Source organism: Loxodonta africana, chromosome 4 (assembly GCF_030014295.1).
Source record: "Loxodonta africana isolate mLoxAfr1 chromosome 4, mLoxAfr1.hap2, whole genome shotgun sequence".
Lineage (NCBI taxonomy): Eukaryota > Metazoa > Chordata > Mammalia > Proboscidea > Elephantidae > Loxodonta > Loxodonta africana.
Genome location: NC_087345.1, coordinates 127,968,819 through 127,990,034, shown reverse-complemented (window position 1 = coordinate 127,990,034; position 21,216 = coordinate 127,968,819). Strand labels below are relative to the sequence as shown.

Sequence of the window (21,216 nt, the reverse complement as noted above, 5' to 3'; positions counted from 1 at the left end):
GTCCCTCCTGGTAACACGTCCAAAGTATGTGAGGCAAAGTTTTGCCATCCTTGCTGCTGAGGAATATTCTGGCTGTACTTCTTCCAAGACAGATTTGTTTGTTCTTCTGGCAGTCCATGGTATATAATATTCTTCACCAACATCATAATTCAAAGGCATTAATTCTTCTTCAGTCTTCCTTATTCATTGCCCAGCTTTCCTATTCATATGAGGCGATTGAAAACATCATGGCTTGGATCAGGTGCACCTTAGTCCTCAAAGTGACATCTTTGCTTTTCAACACTTTAAACAGGTTTTTTGCATCAGATCTACCCAAAGCAATATGTTGTTTGATTTCTTGACTGTTGCTCCCATGGACGTTGATAGTGGATCAAGTAAAATGAAATCCTTGACCACTTCAATCTTTCCTCTGTTTATCATGATGTTACTTATTGGTACAGTTGTGAGAATTTTTGTCTTCTTTATGTTAAGGTGTAAGCCATTGTCTTACAGGTGTAAGCTGTAATCTTTGCTCTCCATTGGTAAGTGCTTCAAGTCCTCTTTGCTTTCAGCAAGAAAGGTTGTGTCTTCTGCATATCGCAGGTTTTTAATGAGTCTTCCTCTAATTCTGATGCCCCATTCTTCTTCATATAATCCAGCTTCTCGGATTACTTGCTTAGCATACAGACAGATTGAATAAGTATGGTGAAAGGATATAACCCTGACACACACCTTTCCTGACTTTAAACCATGCAATATCCCCTCGTTTTGTTCAAACAACTGCCTTTCAGTCTATGTACAGATTCCACATGAGCAAAAAAAAAAAAAAAAAAGAAGAAAATGTAAATCAAACTGCAACATGAAAGAAGCCAGACTTAAAAGACTACATGTTATATGATTCCAACATGACATTCTGGAAAAAATATGAAGACAATAAAGAGATTACGGGTTGTGGTGTGGTAGGGGTGGGGAAGAGATGGAGAGGTAAAGCACAGGGATTTTTTAGGGCAGTGAAACTATTTTGTTTGATGCTATAATTGTTGCTACAAATTATGCATTTGTCAAAGCCCACTGGACTCTACATTACAAAGAGTGAACTCTAATGGACTATGTACGTTAGTTAATAATTATGCATCAACAAATGTATCACTAAGGCAATATGTTAATAACAGGAGAAACAGCGTGGAGGGGAGAGAGAGGGTATATGGGAATTCTCTGTACTTCCTTTTCAATTTTTCTGTAAAACTACTCTAAAATTGAAGTCTGTTAATTGAAAAATTTTTAAAAAGTAAAGACTTTTAAACCTAGAAGAATACTCAGAGAGTTCTCAGTTCATCCTTGATTTTCAGAGAGAAAAAACAAGTAGGACTACTGAGGTTAAGTACCTTGTCTTGGCTCACAAAGAGATTGTTGGAGCTTAAAACGGATTTCAGATCCCTAGTGGAGCAGTGGTTAAAGTGCTCCGCTGCCAATCAAAAGGTCAGTGGTTCAAACCTACCAGCCACTCCATTGGAGACAGATGTGGCAGTCTGCTTCCATAAAGATTACAGCCTTGGAAACCCTACAGGGCAGTTGTACTCTGTCCTATAGGGTCCCTATGTGTCGGAATCGACTCAATGGCAATGGGTTTGGTTTTTTGAGTTCTTTTATACTTATAATTAGCTTTGGGCTTGTTTATTTCTTTCTACTTCCTTTTTCCACAGTAAGAAATGATGTCCAAGACATGACGTGCTAATATACAGCATTTAATAATCAAACTACTTATTCCACCAAGAAAAAAAACCTACATTGAGTGAATTCCAACTCATATCAACCCTATAGGACAGAGTACAACTGCCCCATAGGGTTTTCAGGAGTGGCTGGTGGATTTGAACTGCTGACTTTTTGGTTAACAGCCAACCTCTTAACCACTGCACCACATTTACCTAATATATTTCTTATTCTTTCCAACTAGATAGTAATTTCCTTGAGAGCAGAGCTGTCTTCTTTATGTCTCTAGGTGTTACAAATGGTCAACTTTCTCAGCAGCTGACTGAAATGTTGAAGATTGGAGTCCACCCAGAGGCATCTCAGAAGAAAGAGAAAAATCAGCCATTGAAAACCCTACAGCGAAGAGTTCTACTATAACTCACACGGGGTCGCCATGAGTCAAAGTAGACATGATGACAACTATTTTTTTTGTAGTCATCTTCTTTATGTCCCTCCTTAGCACAGCCCAGAAGTAGGCACAGAGCAGTAGCCACATCTGAACTCAGGAACCACGTCACGGACCCGGAGGACAGTTAAACCTAAGCTAGTGGGGAGGAAGAAATGCAAAGTAACAGAAGAAAAAGCATGAAACCTTCATGAGAACAAGAATTTAGGGACTTGTCTATTTTGTTCTCTGCTATACTCCTAGAACCTAGAACTGTGCCTGGCATATATCAGGATTCATATGCTTGTTGAATAGATAAATAGTTAAATTCACCTATGACAATAACATTATTTGAATCTGAAAGTCATTCTTATAGAAAAATAACCTGTACAGATTAATTGGGCATAAAGCATAAAACTGTAATACTAGGAGTATTAAGGGGAATGAGGGATAGTTTGTTTCTGTTTTGTAAATTCTATTGTGCTTAGTTTACAGTGCAAATTAGTTTCTCATTCAAAAATTTATACACAAATTATTTTGTGACATTGGTTGCAATCCCTGCTTTGTGTCAGCACTCTTCTCTCCCTTTCATTTTACACCCTGGGTTCCCCATGTCCATTTGTTCTGGTTTCCTGTCCCTTCCTGTCCTCTCATCTTTGCTTTTGGGCAGGTTTTGCCCATTCGGTTTCATGTACTTGATTGAACTAAGAACCACATTCCTCACATGTGTTATTTGTTTTATAGGTCTGTGTAATCTTCGGCTGAAAGGTGGACTTCAGGAGTGGATTCAGTTCTGAGTTAGCAGGGTGTCTGGAGCCCATAGTCTTGGTGGTTCCTCCAGTCTCTGTCAGACCAGTAAGTCTGATCTTTTGTGTGTGTGTGTGTATAAATTTGAATTCTGTTCTACATTTTAATCGTGTTATGCAGAAAGTATCAAGGCACACGAGGGTATTGGTTGTTCAGTGGTAGAATTCTTGCCTTCCATGCAGGAGACCTGGGTTCAATTCCTGGCAAATGTATCTCATGCACGGCCCTACCTGTCCCTGTCTATCAGTGGAGGCTTTCTTGTTGCTATGATACAGCAGAACTTCCAGACCAAGGTGCACTAGAAGGAAGGCCTGGTGATCTACTTCTGAAAATCAGCCAATGAAAATCTTATAGGTCACGATGGTCCAAACCACAACCAATCATGGGAATCCAGCAAGACCAGGCAGCATGTGGTCTCCATGAGTCGGAGGCCAACTCCACAGCAGCAAAAACCAGCAATAACAACCATCAAGGCACCCAGATTCCTGCTTAATTGGGAAGCATTTTTAGCCTATCATCAGGCAAAATGCTGTTTCTCTTCATAAGAGGGACATAAAGTTCTTGATATAGCAGGCAAAACGCTGATCTTTGGAACAAAAATAAGACAAGAGACCCCAACCAGAGAAAGTTCAGGTGTGGCAGTCAGAATAATGGTCCTCCAAGTTGTCTACATCCTAATCACCAGAATGTGTGGATATGTTAGGTTACATGCCAAGGGAGAATTAAGTTTACAGATGGAAATATTTGCAAATCAATGCACCTTAAAATAAGATTATCCTGGAGTGAGCCCAATGTAATCATAAGAGTTCTTAAATGTGGAAGAGATGGCAGGCAGAAATATCAGTGCAGAGTGTGTAAATAAGAAAGATTTGACTGACCATTGCTGGGTTTGAAGATGGAAGGGAGCCATGAGCCAAGGAATCCAGGCGATCTCTAGAAGCTGGAAAAGGAAGCAGAATAACACAAGTGGATGGCTTTAACAAACAGAAATTTATTCTCTCACAGATAAGGAGCCTAGAAATCTGAGTTCAGGGTGCCAGTTCTAGGGGAAGACTTTCTCTCTTTGTCAGCTCTGAGGGAAGGTTCTTGCCTCCTTTCAACATCTGTGGACCCTGCATTCCTTGGAAATCTACGTATGTCTTGGCATCAATCTTCCCCCAGGTATAGGGGGTGCAGGGATATACTCTGCTCCTGGCCTGGCTCTTCTTTCTTGGTGGTATTCAGGTCCCTCTCTCTGTGCTTTCTTCTCTCTGCTTTCATCTCTTGTAGGGACCAAATTATTTCTTAGTTATCTAGTGCTGCTACAACAGAAATACCACAAGTGGATGGCTTTAATAAACAGAAATTTATTCTCTCACAATTTAGGAGGCTAAAAGTTCAAATTTAGGGCGCCAGCTCCAAGGGAAGGCCTTCTTTCTCTCTCTGCTCTGATGGAAGGTCCTTGTCTCCTTTCAACATCTGAGAGCCCCACATTCCTTTGAGATCCCCATGTGTCTTGGCATCAATCTTCCCCTGAGTCTAGGAGGTTCTCAGCACAGGGACCCTGAATCCAAAGGATGTACTCCTCTTCTGACTCTTCTTTCTTGGTGGTAGGCGGTCCTTCCTCTCTTTGCTCACTGCTCTCTCCTTTTATCTCTTGTAAGATAAAAGATATGACTCAAGCAAGGGTGGTACCTCCCATCCTTATCCTCATTAACATAACCCAGTCATGCCTCATTAACGTAATGGAGAACTCACTTCCAAATGGGACCATAATCACAGGCATAGAGGCTAGGATTTACAACACGTAATAACATCAGATCGTAAAATGGAGAAACAACCACACAATACTGGGAACCATGGCCTAGCCAAGTTGACACAAATTTGGGGGGACTCAATTCAACACATGACACTCCACCCTTTGGCCTCCAAAAATTCATGTCCTTGCCACGTGTAAAACACATTCACCTCATCATATTATCCCAAAAGTCTTAAATCAACTCCAAGTATCTCAGAGTTTAGGAAGCTAGAAGTCTAAATTCAGGGTGCCAGCTCTAGGAGAAGGTTTTCTCTGTCAGCTCTGAAGGAAGGTCCTTGTCTCTTCTGAGCTTCTGCTCTTAGATGATCTTCATCTGGCTTGGCATCTCTCTTCTCCCATTTGTACTACTTAGCTTGCTTGTTCAATATCTTTTATATTAAAAAATAGATTGACTCAAGATACACCCTAATCCTACCTCATTAACATAACAAACATAAACTAATCATGCCTCATTAATATAACAACCAACCCATTCACAAATGGGATTATAACTACAGGTATGGGTTAGGATTTACAACACATCACAAAATGGAGCATAATTATATCAGATCACGAAATGGAGGACAACCACACAATACCGTAAATCGTGGCCTAGCCGAGCTGACACATACTTTGGGGGGACACAAGCCAATCCCTAACATTCTACCTTTTACCAAAAAAAGAAAAAACAAACAATAAAAAAAACTTGTTACTATTGAGCCAATTCCAACCCATAGCAACCCTATAGGCTAGAACTGAATTGCCCCATAGCATTTCCAAGGAGCAGCTGGTAGATTCGAACTGCCAACCTTTTTGGTTTGTACCTGTAGCTCTTAACTACTGCACCACCAGGGCTCCATTTGGCCCCCAAAAATTCATGTACTTGTCACTTGAAAAACACATTCACCCCATCACATTATCCCAAAAGTCTTAAAATCAACTCCAACTCCAAAATCTCATTTCTGTATCATTTAAATCATATACGGGTGAGCCTTTAGGCATATTCCATCCTGGGGCAAAATTCCTCTTCATCTGTGAACAGATTCTCCCCTACAGCCTCCAGAAAGGAAAGAAGCCCTGCTAACACCTGGTTTTAGCCCCAGGGGACCCATTCCCAACTTCTAACTACGGAATTGTAAAATAATAAATTTGTGTTGTTTTAAGCCACTAAATTTGTGATAATTTGTCACACTAGCAAAGGCAAATTAATACATTCAGGTTAAAACAAAACAGAGCTGCAGAATCACATAGCTCCCGGTAGAAGTCTGGAGCACATGCTTGCGGGGCTGGATGTGAGGTGGTGGGAAAACAAAACTTCTCCAGAAGACAACTGAAATAGATGTAATGCTCGACTAACTTCAAGTGGGTACATAACGAGATACCTGGTAGTGGAGGCACTGAAGAAGCGTAAGATTGCCATTGAGCAAATATTTCATGATAACTCATTAAAAGGTCTGGATGACCCCCTTATGTGGCTGTCAGTGGAAATTCCGGTGCCCTGAGGAGGATAAATCAGGCCAGCAGCACTTTTTACAAAGCTCTGCTTTCAGGCACTGTATGTTGCAGAAGCTCACTTCCTTTATTTCCACCCTGATGGCTAACACTAGGTAGTGGGAAGAAAGCTTGGTCTGAAATGTATGAGAAAGTCAGATCCGGATAGAATTCATTACAGAGGAGGCAACAACCACAGAAGATGACCTGGGAAATGAAAGGCAAAGAAAAGAGACAAAATGGGGATGAAGTTGAAGGCTTAATAGTGAGAAAAGAAAGATTGGAAAAGGGAAGACAGATTAGGAAGAAAGCAAAAATTCCCATCAAGGAACAGGATATCACCACAGTTTTTAAAGCCTGGTCACACATATTATCTCATTTAAATATCACAACAACCCTATGAGGTAATTACATTATTATTTCTGCTGTACAAATGGGGAAGCCGAAACCGAGAGCCAGTGAGCCCAAAGCCACACATACTAAAGACTGTGTAGTCTTGTAACTCCTTTTCCCTGCGTTGTTCTACCTCATTTCTCCTTGTCTCTCAGGGAATAATGGAAGCACCTCATCATGGGTTTGCTTACTGCTGCTCCCTTGCCAAACTGCACAGATGCCAAAAACCTCAAGATGTTTGTTCCAAAGAAATACAGGTTAATTCACCTGGTGACTACTCTTTGTTCACGCAAAATACAAAGAGCTGATTACAGCCGCCCCACTCCCAGCCTTCCCCGTTTTTCTTCTCCAGCTTCCATGTCCAACCCTAGCTCCATCACTACTGTCCCCCTTCCATCCTTCATACCCCCAAACTCCGTGTTCACTGCCGTGTCCCTCCTCCGGTCACTCTGGTTTCGGATGGAACCGGCCGGGAGGGGGGGGGGCGGAAATAAACGAGCGGTTTGGGTAGGGCAAGGTGTGCCAGCCTCAAGGAAATGCTTTTCAGTCCCGCCTCCCACTATGGGGCGTGGCTGCCATTAAAGGATGGAGTTTGGGCGGGCTCCCCACCAAGGGAACTCTAAGGGCACCGGGGTTTCCGGGACTCGCAGCACCAGCCGTTGGGCAACCTCTGCTGAAACTATAAAAGCTGGACTTAGAACTGATCTAGATACTAATTTCCTGCCCTAGTGATTGCTAGGTGGTCCAGTATAAAGGAGACTCCAGTCCAGGTGAAAATGGAAAGCTGCGATAAACGGCAACAGCGCCACCTCGTGTCCCATCCCATGGCAGCTCCCGTCATTGGCGCTTAAAATGGTTTAGAACTTCAGGGTCACTAGTCGCCACAGGGACATTGTCCACCCCATCCGTTTGCTGGGTGTACAAGCGTTGCTACATGGAGAACTTAGAAGGAATAAATGGAAATGAAAACCCCAGGAGTAGGTAATTAATCGTCAATTCATTTACCGTATGTTTTTTAAATACCCATTTTGTGCTTGTCTCCTGTGGGGACATAGTAGTAAATAAAGAAGTTATTTACTTCTTGTAAATTCCTCGTGGAATTTACAATTATAGGAAACATTCAAGAAAATGCATAGCTGGAAGAATTCCAATTAGATATTCATATCTATACAAGTTCTGATAAAGAATTATAGGTCATATATTACTTGAATAGGTGACCAGTTTGTTCAGCCTTGATAGCATACCAAACAGAAACTGGAATTCACTAGGACAGAAGGAAATTCGCTGCAATGTAATATGGAGTATTTAGAGATTGAGGTACTTCAGTCCTTATGGTGTCCTTCATTGAAATATTCATTTCCTTCAGAGCTCTTTTAAAACAGAATGAAGTTTCATTTTTGTGTTAAAACTGATGAGTAAAAGCCAAAGGAATTTAGATGAGCTTTTTTATATTATTTAATCTCCCACTCTACCTCTGTAGGCACCACAATCTCCTTAAGGGAAGAGCCTGTGACTTACTCATCTTTTTAATTCCCATGGCACCCTAGCATATTACTAGATACTTGTTAGTCTGTCAATAAAGGTAATGCACATGATTTTGTTTTTAAAATCTGGCTATTGTTAAGGAACCATTATATCAATAGAAATTTCAGTCTCTAGGACCGGGAATTTTGAAAAGGAAAATATAACAAAGAGGCAGAAACAAAAAATTGCCCTCCAATGTTATTGAGCAATTCCAATTTTATATATATATTTTTTTTCCTGAGATAGAGAAAACAGTGGAAATAGTAATGTCCTGACATAAAACCACCTGAGGACATGCCATACAGAGAGTTCTGGTTAAAATAGCAGATATAAACAGGAGGTATGTATCTGTGGCTAGTCCCACACATATATTCATGAATAAGGTGGCCCGATATTTATCATTTCTCTTTTCTCTCCATGTGTTCATCCCCTTACAATTTCAATTACTACTTCCGTCTCAGATTTCTGGCTCTCTGACTCAACTTCAGCAGTGCTTCAGTCCCAGCATACCTGCCACATGGTTATTTCTGCCTTGCTATTAATTCCATACACGTTTATTGAGTGCCCATTATCTGCTCTGCCCATGTTAAGTACTAAACGGTAGGAAGTCCCACTAAAATACACACTGGGGCTCACATCGTTCTCCAGTTTATTGCACAGGAATTTTAACTACCAGATCCTGCTCGCCTCTAGATTCTATAGCAATGCCCTCCATTTGCGTGTTACTTAGTGCACTCACTTGTATGCTTCTGCGGTTGTGATGACAGATTCCCGCTTGAAGTCTGAAGTCTGCTGGGCTTCTGGAATCTATTTCCATTAGGCATGGCATCTCCCTTGGGAAATTACATTGTAAGGAAAAGAACAGAGTTTGAAGGCTTTGCCCAATAACTAAGAATAGTTTGGGTTTTGGTATGTGTTGGACTCTTTGTGTCCTTTAGCTCTGGGCTGGTGACTTATAACCGAGTCCTAGGCAGAGGAGAGTGTAGGTACAACCACAGTCATTCCTTGGTATCTGAGGGGGATTGGTTCCAGGACCCCCGTGGGCACCAAAATTTGTGGATGCTCAAGAACCTTATACAAAATGGCACAGTATTTGCATATAACCTATGCACATCCTCCCCTATATTTTAAATCACCCCTAGATTACTTATAATAATAAAAAAAAAAAAGTAAATGCTATGCAGGTAGTTGTTTCATCACAATTGAAGACTTGCTCTGGAAGGCAGCCTTTCTCTTCTCTGAGTTTCTTGAGCTCTCCTGGGGATGCTGATTCTGCCTGGCCATGAGTCCATGCAGATTTTCCCGTGATCTTTAGGTTCTTGAGGCTGTAGCTCTTTCCAGAGCTAGCCAGCCAGCCCTTACTAGCCTTCAGCTCCTTCTTCTCCTTCTCCTCAGCCCCTCACACTTCGTCTTTCAGGGACTGCTTTGACCACTCCTTTGCTTTCTAGGAGCCATTTTTCACAGAAACAAAGGGTGCACACAATACAAGTAGTGAAGGAACGAACAGTGCTCCAACAACGAGCACTGGAGAAAGACTGAGGATCTGTGAGATGACGGGAGGCCACAGCAGGGTACGCCTACACATCACTGCATTCCCTTGGATTTGGCTTAGCGCTTGGCTAGTGGCAAATTCAAGTTTTACTCTTTGCAAAAAATCTTTTTTCCGAATATTTTCGATCTTTGGTTGGTTGAATCCGCAGATGCAGAACCCGTGGATATGAAGGGCCAACTGTAGTGGAGGTATTTCTCTAAAAACTGTACTAGACACCCGGTTGCATTGCTTTGGAACTGTTGGAAAGGAATTTAACACAAGCAAGGCAGATGGATTATTTCAAGTTTATATGAAACACATCCCAACTTCACCACAGGAGGGCAGCAGTGGCCATAAGTAGAAGATAGTGTCACAGGCTCCTGTGGCTTACCTGGACCGCTTGCACTGGCACAAACGAACAATGCAACTTTGATGGCAGCTGTGGTGTAGAGTTATCAGTAGTCTCTGCAATAATACCAGACACCTCAATGGGGCTTCTCAACCAAAGAGAGAAGATTAGACATCACCAGAGGGAACCTAAACCAGAGTAAGAAAATCCTAGACTCTATGTAGTAGCTGGGCACTGAGTTGATGGAACATTTATAAGGTCTCCCAGGGATAGCTTGGGAAGAAGTCTTTTAAGAAAGATCACAGATTCTGCAACCAACCCATGGGAACCTGAGTTATTACTGTCCGTGGGACTCTATCCCCAGGTTGGTATGCCCTAGAGAATCTGGATTATGGGTACTGAATTTCCCAAATATATGTTTTTTCTTTTTACATCGTGCATTAGTTTTCTATTGCTTCCATAGTAGCAAATTATCACAAACTTGGTGGCTTAAACAACACAAGTCTATTGTCTTACAATTTTATAGGCCAGAAATCCAACATGGGTGTGACTGGGCTAAAATCAAGGTGTTGGCAGGGCTGTGTTTCTTTCTGGAGGCCATAGAGGAGAATCCATTTCCTTGCCTTTTCCAGCTTCTGGAGGCCATCCACATTTTTTGATTCACAATTCTGTTTTCTCCATCTTTAATACCAGCAACAGTGGGTCGAATCCTTCTTACAACAGTTCCAAAGCAATGCAACCAGATGTCTAGTACAGTTTTTAGAGAAATACCTCCACTACAGTCGGCTCTTCATATCCGCGGGTTCTGCATCTGCGGATTCAACCAACCAAAGTCTTTCTCCCGCTGGCCACAGCTGGGAAAGTTTCTCTGCTTTTAAGGATTTGTGTGATTAGATTAAGCCCAGTTATAATCCAGGATAATCTCTCTAGCTCAAATTCTGTAACCTTAGTCACATCTGCAAAGTCCCTGTTGCCATGTAAAGTAACATATTCACAGATTCCAAGGATTAGGGACTGGACACCTTTGGAGATCCATTATTCTGCCTACCACATATTGTTTTTGAGAGATTTTAGTATAAGGTCCAGAGTCCCTGGGGGTGCAAACAGTTAAAGAGCTTGGCTGCTAACCAAAAAGTTGGAGGCTCAAGTCCACCCAGACATGCCTTGGAAGAAAGTCCTTGTAATCTACTTCTGAAAAATCACCATTTGAAAACCCTATGGAGCACAGTTCCACTCTGACACACCTGCAGTCATGATGTGTCATAGTCAAAGGCAACTGGTAATAGTATCTCACACCTCTTTATATTCTGTTTCCTACAAATAGTAAAAGATCAGTAAATGTTGTTGACCATAAAAGAAATACCCAACTTGCCAATTACTTATTCTGGCAAAGAACACCCATGCTCCCCATGGAGAATAGTGTGCTGATTTGGGACATTTTGCCAGCCACTTGGCCCCACTCCTTTCTTCCCCTTTTCTTCCTTTTCCCAAGATTCTCATAGAATCATTTAGTGTAGTTTAAAGGTCACTGACCTGCAGTCAGGGTCCATAGCCTGGGTCAAGTTTGGCATGTTGACCTAGCTGAGCTTCATCTTCTCACTTGTAAAATGAATAAATTGGACTAGATTAGCTCCGGGTCTTTGTCAAGTTTCATACTCCATGATTCTCTAATCCTCGAACACACACACGGAAAACCATTTGGCTCACATTCGCAACTACTGAAGCCATTTCCCACAGCAGAACATCTCTAGCAAGTGGTCGTCCAGCTCTACGCTTTTGTATTGCTGAGGACCTGCCAACAGGTAGCTCATTCTATTCTTAACAGCTCCGAATATCAGAAAATTTTTCCGTATACTAAGTAAAAAATTAACTTCTCTAAATCCCAGTTTATTTATATGTAAAATATAAATGTAGATATAAATATTTTATATGTAAAAATACCTATCTCACAGAGTAGTTGAGAAGTTCAAGAAAGAAAATATACTTCTTAAAATCAAAAACATGACATAAATGTTAATTATCACATTATTATATATTATTAATAATAATCTAGATTTCTATTAACCTATACTTGTAACAATCTGTAGTGAATTGTACATTTGTTTCAAAATTTAATCTTGTTTATTTCAGCCCTCTTCAGCTAAAACATTGAAAATTATCTTGAAAACAATTTGAATTTGTACTTTCCAATACCTCCTTCACAAACAAAAAATGATAATAATAATCTTGATTCAAAATTCTGATATATACCTTACTGGTTGGCTATGTTATTGAGATTTGGTAAACAACAAATTGATTTAAGGGGGAAAAAAAAACTTTCTGTACCTTCACCTACCTCACTGATAACAGTGAAATGAACAGTTTTAACATATGCCATTAAATAATTCCTTACAGATTTATACTAATTAAACACTCTTCGGCTATGATTTTCCAAATAGCTACCTGCCTCCCGAAGGGTCTGCGAGTTTCAAATTAGGAGTACCACATCCACTTAATTAGAAAGCTGGGAACTGCCCTAGATGCCTGTCGTTCTTTTCAGGCCTACCCCCACCCCCCGTTAAATGACATCAAGCACAGGGCTTATACCACCTTAATCTCTCTTAATCTTTTTTTTTTTTTTCTTCCTCTTTTCCACTGTCTGAGTTTGTTTTTTTTGGCCTGGATTTCTGCAAGAGTCTCCTGTCTTCCATTCCTCAGCCTCACCCACCCTCTAATCTTTCACATTGCTACCAGAATGTTTGTTCCAGAAAGAAGTCTTACCATTTGTCTTAGTTATTCTAGTGCTGTTTATAACAGAAATACCACAAGTTGATGACTTTAGCAAATTTTTCTCTCACAGTTCAGGATCCTGGAAGTCAGAATTGAGGGCACCAGCTCCAGGAGAAGGCTTTCTGTCTCTGTCAACTCTGGAGAAGGTCCATGTCATCAGTCTTCCTGTGGTCTAGGAGCTTCTCAGACAGGGACCCTGAGTCCAAAGGATACACTCCACTCCTGGCTCTTCTTTTTTGGTGGTATGAGGTCCCTCCCTCTCTGCTCAAGTCTCTCTTTTATATCTCAAAAGAGATTGACTCAAGATACAACATAATCCTGTAGACTGAGTCCTGACTCATTAACATAACCACATCTAATCCTGCCTCATTAACATCATAGAGGTTAGGATTTATAACACATAAAATAATCACATCAGATCATAAAATGGTGGACAACTGCATAATACAGTGAATCATAGCCTAGTCAAGTTGACACACATTTTTGGGGGACACAATTTAATTCATAACACCATGTAATTCCCCCATTTAAAATTTTTAAGTTATTAAAGAATGGAATCTCTTGATGATCTTCATGAATCCCCACAAACGCTAAACTTATACTCTTCCTACTGTCCAATATCCCTTACTAATACCCTCTGGTGGCACAGTGTTTAAGAGTTTGGCTGCTAACCACAAGGTCAGCAGTTCAAATTCACCAGCTGCTCCTTAGAAACCCAATGCGGCAGCTCTACTGTCAGAATCAACTCGACAGCATCGGGTTTTTTAATACTCTACCAAAAATAAATAAACAAACATTAAGTCTTCTCATTCAACAGGCCTTTGCACTCTCTGCTCCTTCTATCTCTAATGCACTTCCACTCCTAATTTATGTAATAATTCCTACTGGTTCTTCTCGATTCAGCTCACCTTTGAAAAGTGTTTCTTAACTTTTACTTGTGGAGTCTTTGGTGGTTCAGCGGTAGAATTCTCACCTTCTATGTGGGAGACTCAGTTCAGTTCCTGGCCAGTGCACCTTAAGCACAGCCACCATTCATCCATCAGTGGAGGCTTGCATGTTGCTATAATGCTGAACAGGCCTCAGCAGAACTTCCAGAGTAAGAGGGACTAGGGAAAAAGGACTGGTGATCTGCTTCAGAAAAGCAGCCAATGAAAACCTTATGAATCACAACAGTTCAATCTTGATGGCTCAGGACTGGACAGTATTTGATTTCATTGTGCTTGGGATTGCCATGAGTCAGGGTCAGTTGTCAGCAGTAAACAGCAAAAAGCCTTCAGTTAGAATTCTACCCTAGGAAGAGTATCTTTCTCTGTCTTCTGAGCACTCAGTACTTTTCTCATTTATAATAGTTTGCTTGTCTGTTCATCCTATTATGGTATGATCTCCCTGAGGGCAGAGGCCACAATTTATCTTGACCCTAGCACAAAGCATGGTACATATTCACAAAGCATGGTACATGTTTGTCAAATATAGAAGAAGATGAGAAAAAGTGAAGGACTTTTTTTTTTTTTTTTTTTTGGCTCTTGTCATTGTTTTACTGTAGGAAATTGAGACTCAGTGGTTGATGTCCATGGCCACACAGATAATAAGCTGCAGGGTCAAGACTGGAACCACGATCCTCTCTTTCCAAGTTAAATGCTTTATTAAACACATACTTGTACCAAATTCTTTATAAAAGTAAACTTTAATAAAGATATAATTATGCACTAAGTCTCTAAGAAGTGATTAAGAAATGCATTGAAATTAGGAATCCCGTTAAGGACTTATCTATGTTACACCATATCAGTGAAGTGATCTGAGTTGTTGTTGTTCTTGTTAGGTGATGAGTTGGTTCCGACTCAAAGTGACCCTGTGTACAACAGAATGAAACTCTGCCTGGTCCTCCGCCATCCTCACAATTGTTGCTGTGTTTGAGTCCACTGTTGTAGTCACTGTCTCAATCCATCCCATTGAGGGTGTTCCTCTTTTCTGTTTGCCCTCTACTTTACCAAGCACGATGTCCTTCTCCAGGGACTGGTCCCTCCAGATAAGATGTCCAAAGTACATGAGACAAAGTCTTGCCTTCCTTTCTACTAAGGAGCATTCTGGCTGTACTTCTTCCAAGACAAATCTATTCATTCTTCTAGCAGTCCATGGTATATTCGATATTCTTTGCCAATATCATAATTCAAAGGCGTTAATTCTTCTTTGATCTTCCTTATTCATTGTCCAGCTTTTGTATGCATATGAGGCAATTGAAAATATCGTGGCTTGTGTCACGCGCACCTTAGTCCTCAAAGTGACATCTTTGCTTTTTAACACTTTAAAGAGGTCTTTTGCAGCAGCTTTGCCCAAGGCAATACATCATTTGCTTTGGCTGCTGCTTCTATGGGCATTGGTTGTGAAGCCAAGTAAAATGAAATCCTTGACAACTTCAGTCTTTCCTCTGTTTATCATAATGTTGCTTATTGGTCTGATTAAAGGTTTTCTCAGGGCAATAGTTTTGGGGGTTCATCTATCCTCCACTGCTCCAGAATGTCTGGATTCCATGAGAATTTGAAATTACATTCTGCATTTTCCCTCTTTTGATCAGGATTCTTCTATAGGATCTTTGATCAAAATGCTCAGGAACGGTAGCCAGGCATCATCCAGTTATTTGGTCTCATGGCAAAAGAGGCAGCTGTTCATGGAGACAATTAGCCACACAACCCGTTACCTCCTCCTATTCCTGACTCTCCTTCTTCCTCTGTTGCTCCAGGTGAACAGAGACCAATTGTTGTGCCTTGGATGGCTGCTTGCAAGCTTTTAAGATCCCTTGGAGTGTTTTAAAATGTAGAGTATTAAAATGTCATTTCTAACAAATCATATTTGTAAACATACTATTAAACAACTCTTTGTGAGCTGACAAAAAGTAAAGTTTATGAATAAACAAAGGTGAGGACCAGATCCTGGTTTCATCATAAGCCCACCATACAAAGTGAAGCAGGAAGAGCTGGCTAGTCCTTTTGTAGGCTTTTTGCCCTGCAAAAAGTAGTGTAAAGAGAAAAGCATGGGTATTAAAGTCAGAGAGGCCATGACTAAAAGCCAGATCCTGCTCTTAACAGTGTGTGCTTTGGAATTGTGGTAGAGACTGGTTCTAGTCACCTAGCCTATTTCTTCTCTGCAGGCACAGTTCCTACTTTCCCAGCCCCTTTAATTGTAGGTACAGCCTTGTGACTAGCTCTTGCCCATGGAATGTAAGCATTAGTGATATGTCACTTCTGTTCTGAGGCCGAATTGCTCTCTCATATCCCTATCTATTGGCTGAATGACACCAGAACAAGCTGAAACCACATATTAGAAGATGACAGAGCCACAGCATGGAAGGTGACTTGATTCTTAAGCAGCCACTAGGAGGAGAGTTGCCCAGGAGAGTCACCCAACCAGGCATGTCCAAGAAGAAATATGTATTACGTGAAACCACTGGTATTCAAGGCTGTTCGTTACAACAGGTAGCACTAATTACTCTGTGAGATGCAGGCATATTAAGTAATTTTTCAGAGCTGTTGTTTTCCACACTAGTAAAATGGAAATAGCGTATTTTCCAGTAATGGTAAAAGATAATGTATTTATAGTGTTTGGTTCTTAGTTAGGAGGTTACCCTAGTGAGATTTATGTAAAATTGGAAGAAAATACAAGGATTTGCTTATATTTTAGTCTTAAAATATATGACAGTAAGCTGTACTAAAATGTGATATACTAGAGCAACAACAACACACTCACTGGGTCTGTATGTCAGAGGGCAATGGGTCGTGTATGGAAAATGTGGTTCCCTGAGGAAAGAATGGTAATCACATGAAATGAAGGGGTTGATAATTTGTAAGATGCATTTTTTTTTATTTGCTCACGCGTTATTTAAATTAATTCATGATATCAATGTGGTTTATTTTATAAAATCAACATCGTGAAATAGTATAATCTTTTCAATACTTAGAAGTAAGAAGAAGAATAATAATTAAAACTGTTTCTCCTACATAAAGTCTTACTGTTCATCATGTGTCAAAATACTTTAAAGAGTTGTCACATTTTACACTTTGCTAAACAGACACTAAGCCAGCAAAGTAAGCAAGATGTTTGATCCTTATTCAATATTTTCCTTACCTATTCCCATTAGTTGTAATCAACATGCAATGCTGTTGCAACACTTTATATGAACTGTTGCCTCCAATAACCTTGCCTCTACAGTATATACAGATAAAAATTACAAACCTCACCCAGTGACTATAATTACCACAGTCACACACACAAAGACAATGGCACACTGGATTTGAGGGAGTAGAAATGCTGCTGAAATGACTTCACTCTGACCCCCAGGTAAGAACCATTGATCCATAAAACTCCTTTTTTTTTTTTTTTTTTTCAGACAAAGACGTAGGAAACTGGATGTTGAGGGCATGGCTTGAGGTTAAAGATAGCGAGAGTTTTGGACCTACATCTTCAATTTCTAGGCTTATCCTCTCTCTAGCCTCCCTATCTGTGGGCTTGAACTTCATAATGAATTTGGCTGACCTGGATCTGCATTTTTCTTATTTTCCAAACAACAGCACAAGCTACCAGCCAGGATTGTGGTGAAGGTCTAGAACAATGCTGGTACTTATCTTTCACTTATGCAAGAAACTTTGAAGATAAAATGACATTCATAAAATAATCATACCATATTTCTTAGTTTTTTTTTCCACAAAATTTTTGTAATCTTTCATTTTGCCCCATGCAATTTCTTAAATGTCTGAAGGAGTTAAAATAGGTTAGGGCTACATGAGTCCACACCAAAGCAAGTTTCAAAGTGCGGGAGATGCTAACATCATGACCTTATTTTCACCCAGCCTGGCTCACAATAGGTCTTTTGACAAACTCAGTCAGTGTACAGTCCAAGGTTTCCTTTGTCTCCCCCAAAACTCAGTGGTATCAGGTTAATGGAGAAGAGACTGTTAGCCCTAGCTGGTTATATGGCCTTTCTATTGGTGTAAGGATATCAATAATATCATCAAGCAACAGGATCTAGTTGACATTTATCGAACACTCCACTAAACAGAATTGTTTTCAAGAGCCCACAGAACATTCACCAAAATAGACCATATCCTTTGCCAGAAAGCAAAACAAAACTCAACAAATTTAAGATAACTAAAATCATATACTATGGGCTCTCTGACCACAACGGAAAAAAAAATTACAAATCAATGCCAGAAAGGTAAAAGAAAAATCACCAAACACTTGGAAATGAAACATCACGCTTCTAAATAATCCATCATCAAAGAGAAATTAAAAAAAAATTAAACTGAATAAAAATGGAAATATAACATTAAAATTTATGGGGCACAGCTAAAGCACTGTTGAGAGGAAAATTTATAGCACTAAATGCTTATATCAGATATGAGAAAAAGTTTCAAATCAATAATCTAACCATAAAAAGAACAAAATAAACCCAAAGATAGTAGAAGTAAAGAAATAACAAAGAACAGAAATCAATGAAATAAAAACTAGGAAACCACAGATAAAAATCAATGATAAAAGGCTTGTTCTTTAAATCAATGAATAACATTGACAAATCTCTAGCAAGACTGATTTTAAAATAATTCAGAGAGAAGGCACAAACTCCAAATATCAGAAATGAAAGAGGGGATACCACTTCCAGCCCCACAGAAATAAAAAGCACAATAAATGGATAACTGAACAACTCCACACACATACATTTGATAACTTGACTGAAATAGGCCATTCCTGGAAGAGTACTAACTACCAAAACTCATACAATCTGAAATATTTAATTTGAATAGTATTGTAACTACTAAAGAAACTAAATTCATAGTTTAAAAATTCCCAGAGAGGACATTTCTAGGCTCAAATGGTTTCACCAGAGAATGCTATCAAATGTGTAAAGAATTAATAGTACTTCCACATAATCTCCTCCAGAAAAGAAGAGAAGGAACAGTTCCCAACTTATTTTACGAGGCCAACATGATCGTTACCAAAACCAGAAGAAGTCTGCACAAAAAGAGGAAACTACATACCAATGTCCTTCTTTGCTAAGACTCAGCATAGTAAAGATGCAAATTCTCCCCAAATTCTTCTACTGGTTAACGCAACTCCTATCAAAATCCCGGAAAGTTTTCTCTTTTTTTAGAAATATACAGGCTTATTCAAAAAGGTATATGAAACAGCAAAAATACTACTCATTTGCCATCAAGTCAATTCTCACAGCGACCCTATAGGAGGGAAAGAGTAGAACTGCCCCCATAGGGTTTCCAAAGCTGTAATCTTTACGCAAGCAGATTGCCACATCTTTCTCCCACAGTGTTGCTGGTGGGTTAGAACCACACCTTTTGGTTAGCAGCCAAGAACCACTGCACCACCAGGACTCCTTAAAGATACTACAGTAGCTAAAATAAATTTGAAAGTCGGAGGAATCACTCTAAGTGACTTCAAGATTTACCGTAATCTAGACAACGTGTTATTGTGGAGAGACAGATAACCAGACTAACAGAACAGAACGCACACCCTAGAAATGGACCCACACAAGTATGGCCAACTATGTTTTGGCAAAGGTACAAAAGCAATTAAAGTAAGTAATGATAACCTTGTCAACAAATGGTGCCAAGACAACTGGACACCCATCAGCAAAAAAAAAAAAAAATTAAACCTCAACCTAAAACTCGTATCTTAAACAAAAATTAAGAAGAAAACAGATCTAGAGTAGACATGGTAGAGAGTTCTTAGACATGACAGTAAAAGCACATGTATCAAAAAAAAAAAAAAATCAATAAACTGAATATCATCAAAACTAAAAATTTTTGCTCTTAAAAAAGGCTCTGTTAAGAGGATGAAGACACAAGCTACAAACTCAAAGACAATATTTGCAAAGCACATATTTGATGAAGGAATCATATCTAGATTATATAAAGAACTCTCAAAACTCAAAACAGTAAAAATAAAAATCCATCTAGAAAATTGCTAAAAGATATAAACAGACATTTCATCAAGGAGGATAACAGATGGCAATTATAAGTACACGAAAATATTTTCAACATCATCAGCCATTAGGGAAATGCAAACTAAAACCACAATAAGGTACTACTACTACATGCATATTAGAACAGCTAAACAAAAAAATCTTGACAATATCAAATAACGGCAAGGATGTAGAGAAACTAGATTCCTCAAACATTGTTGGTAGGAATATAAAATAATACAGCCAATCTGGAAAATAGGAGTGTCCTTAAAAAAAAAAAAAATTATGTAAAACATACCTACACGATTATTCCCAATATTTTTATTGCTCAGGAAGTCGTTTCCAACTGATGGAAGGGACTTTTTTTCCAGTGATGCAATGTCTATTACAGCTTTCCATGTCCATTCTGAAAATGGCGTGATTTGGGGACTGACTCATCAGTCACCCTGGGAAAATCAAAAAGGTGACAAAGTCTTGCCATGGCCACTGGCAAGATCACTTGGTTTTTTAGAGACTTACAGTACCAGCCCATTTCCTTTCTAGATATTTTCCTACTAAATAAGACATTTATGCCATAATATATATAAATCACTCCTCTTAAGTGATTAAGATCATTTTTTCTCTTTTTGACTGATTTTACACCAAACCAAGTGCTAGCTCCCCAAAGCTCCAATCTGTGTCAGCTCTAAGATTTAAAGAATTTTATTACTGTAAGATGTCAAACAAGTATTTTTTTACATACATTTATTCACTCCATGAAGAGCAAAAGCACTTTAATCTCTTCTGTGCACCGACCCAAGCACCCCATGTCTCTTGATCGAGCAATTTAAATTTCTGATTCTCCAGTGTAATCTAATTTAAGCCTATCGCATCCGAGAAGTGACTATGTAGCATGGACATATACCGCAGTGTTTCTCAACTTGAGGATATCATCAGCCCCCTGGGGGAAGGGAGAAATTTGTAGGGTAGTTAGAAAGAGCTCCTCTGAAAGACACACATGTGTATATACAACAAGGCAGCTGGTGTTGAAAACCTAGGGTTGAAAGTTCATCACTTCAGTGACGATTACTCAAGAGATACAGGGTACCGAAACAAAGTGTGCCTACTACCCAACTCAGATCATAAACTTATTAAATTCCAGCTGTACATTCCAAGAGGGATTCCATTTTCTGTTATCTCAAATTCATATGCCTAAATTTATTAAATGGCACTAATCCAAATTACATTTGGATTTTAATTTAGTCTTCATTTAGTCAAGTGAATGAAAACCTGTAAACCCAACCCATTGCTGTCAAGTCGATTCCAACTCAAAGCGACCCCATCGAACAGAGTAGAACTGTCCCACAGAGTTTCCAAAGAGTAGTTGGTGGATTCAAATTGCGGACCTTTTGGTTAGCAGCCAAGCTCTTAACTGTTGCACCACCAGGGCTCCCTAAGTGAATGAAGTAGGAGAAAGAAAGATAAGGCACATGCTAAGACAGGCAAGTATATTCCAGTT

The 21,216-nt window shown here is 39.7% G+C and overlaps 1 protein-coding gene across 1 annotated transcript in view; it reads right to left on the bottom strand.

The window, feature by feature from the left end:
- The window catches only part of STYK1 (serine/threonine/tyrosine kinase 1), an 80,695-nt gene extending 59,590 nt beyond the window's left edge, over positions 1-21,105 (bottom strand). The window contains exon 1 of the mRNA XM_064284565.1: positions 3,799-21,105. The gene's annotated coding sequence lies outside the window, so the exon portion shown is untranslated. The remainder of the gene's footprint in view (positions 1-3,798) is intronic.
- Positions 21,106-21,216: the final 111 nt, after the last annotated feature.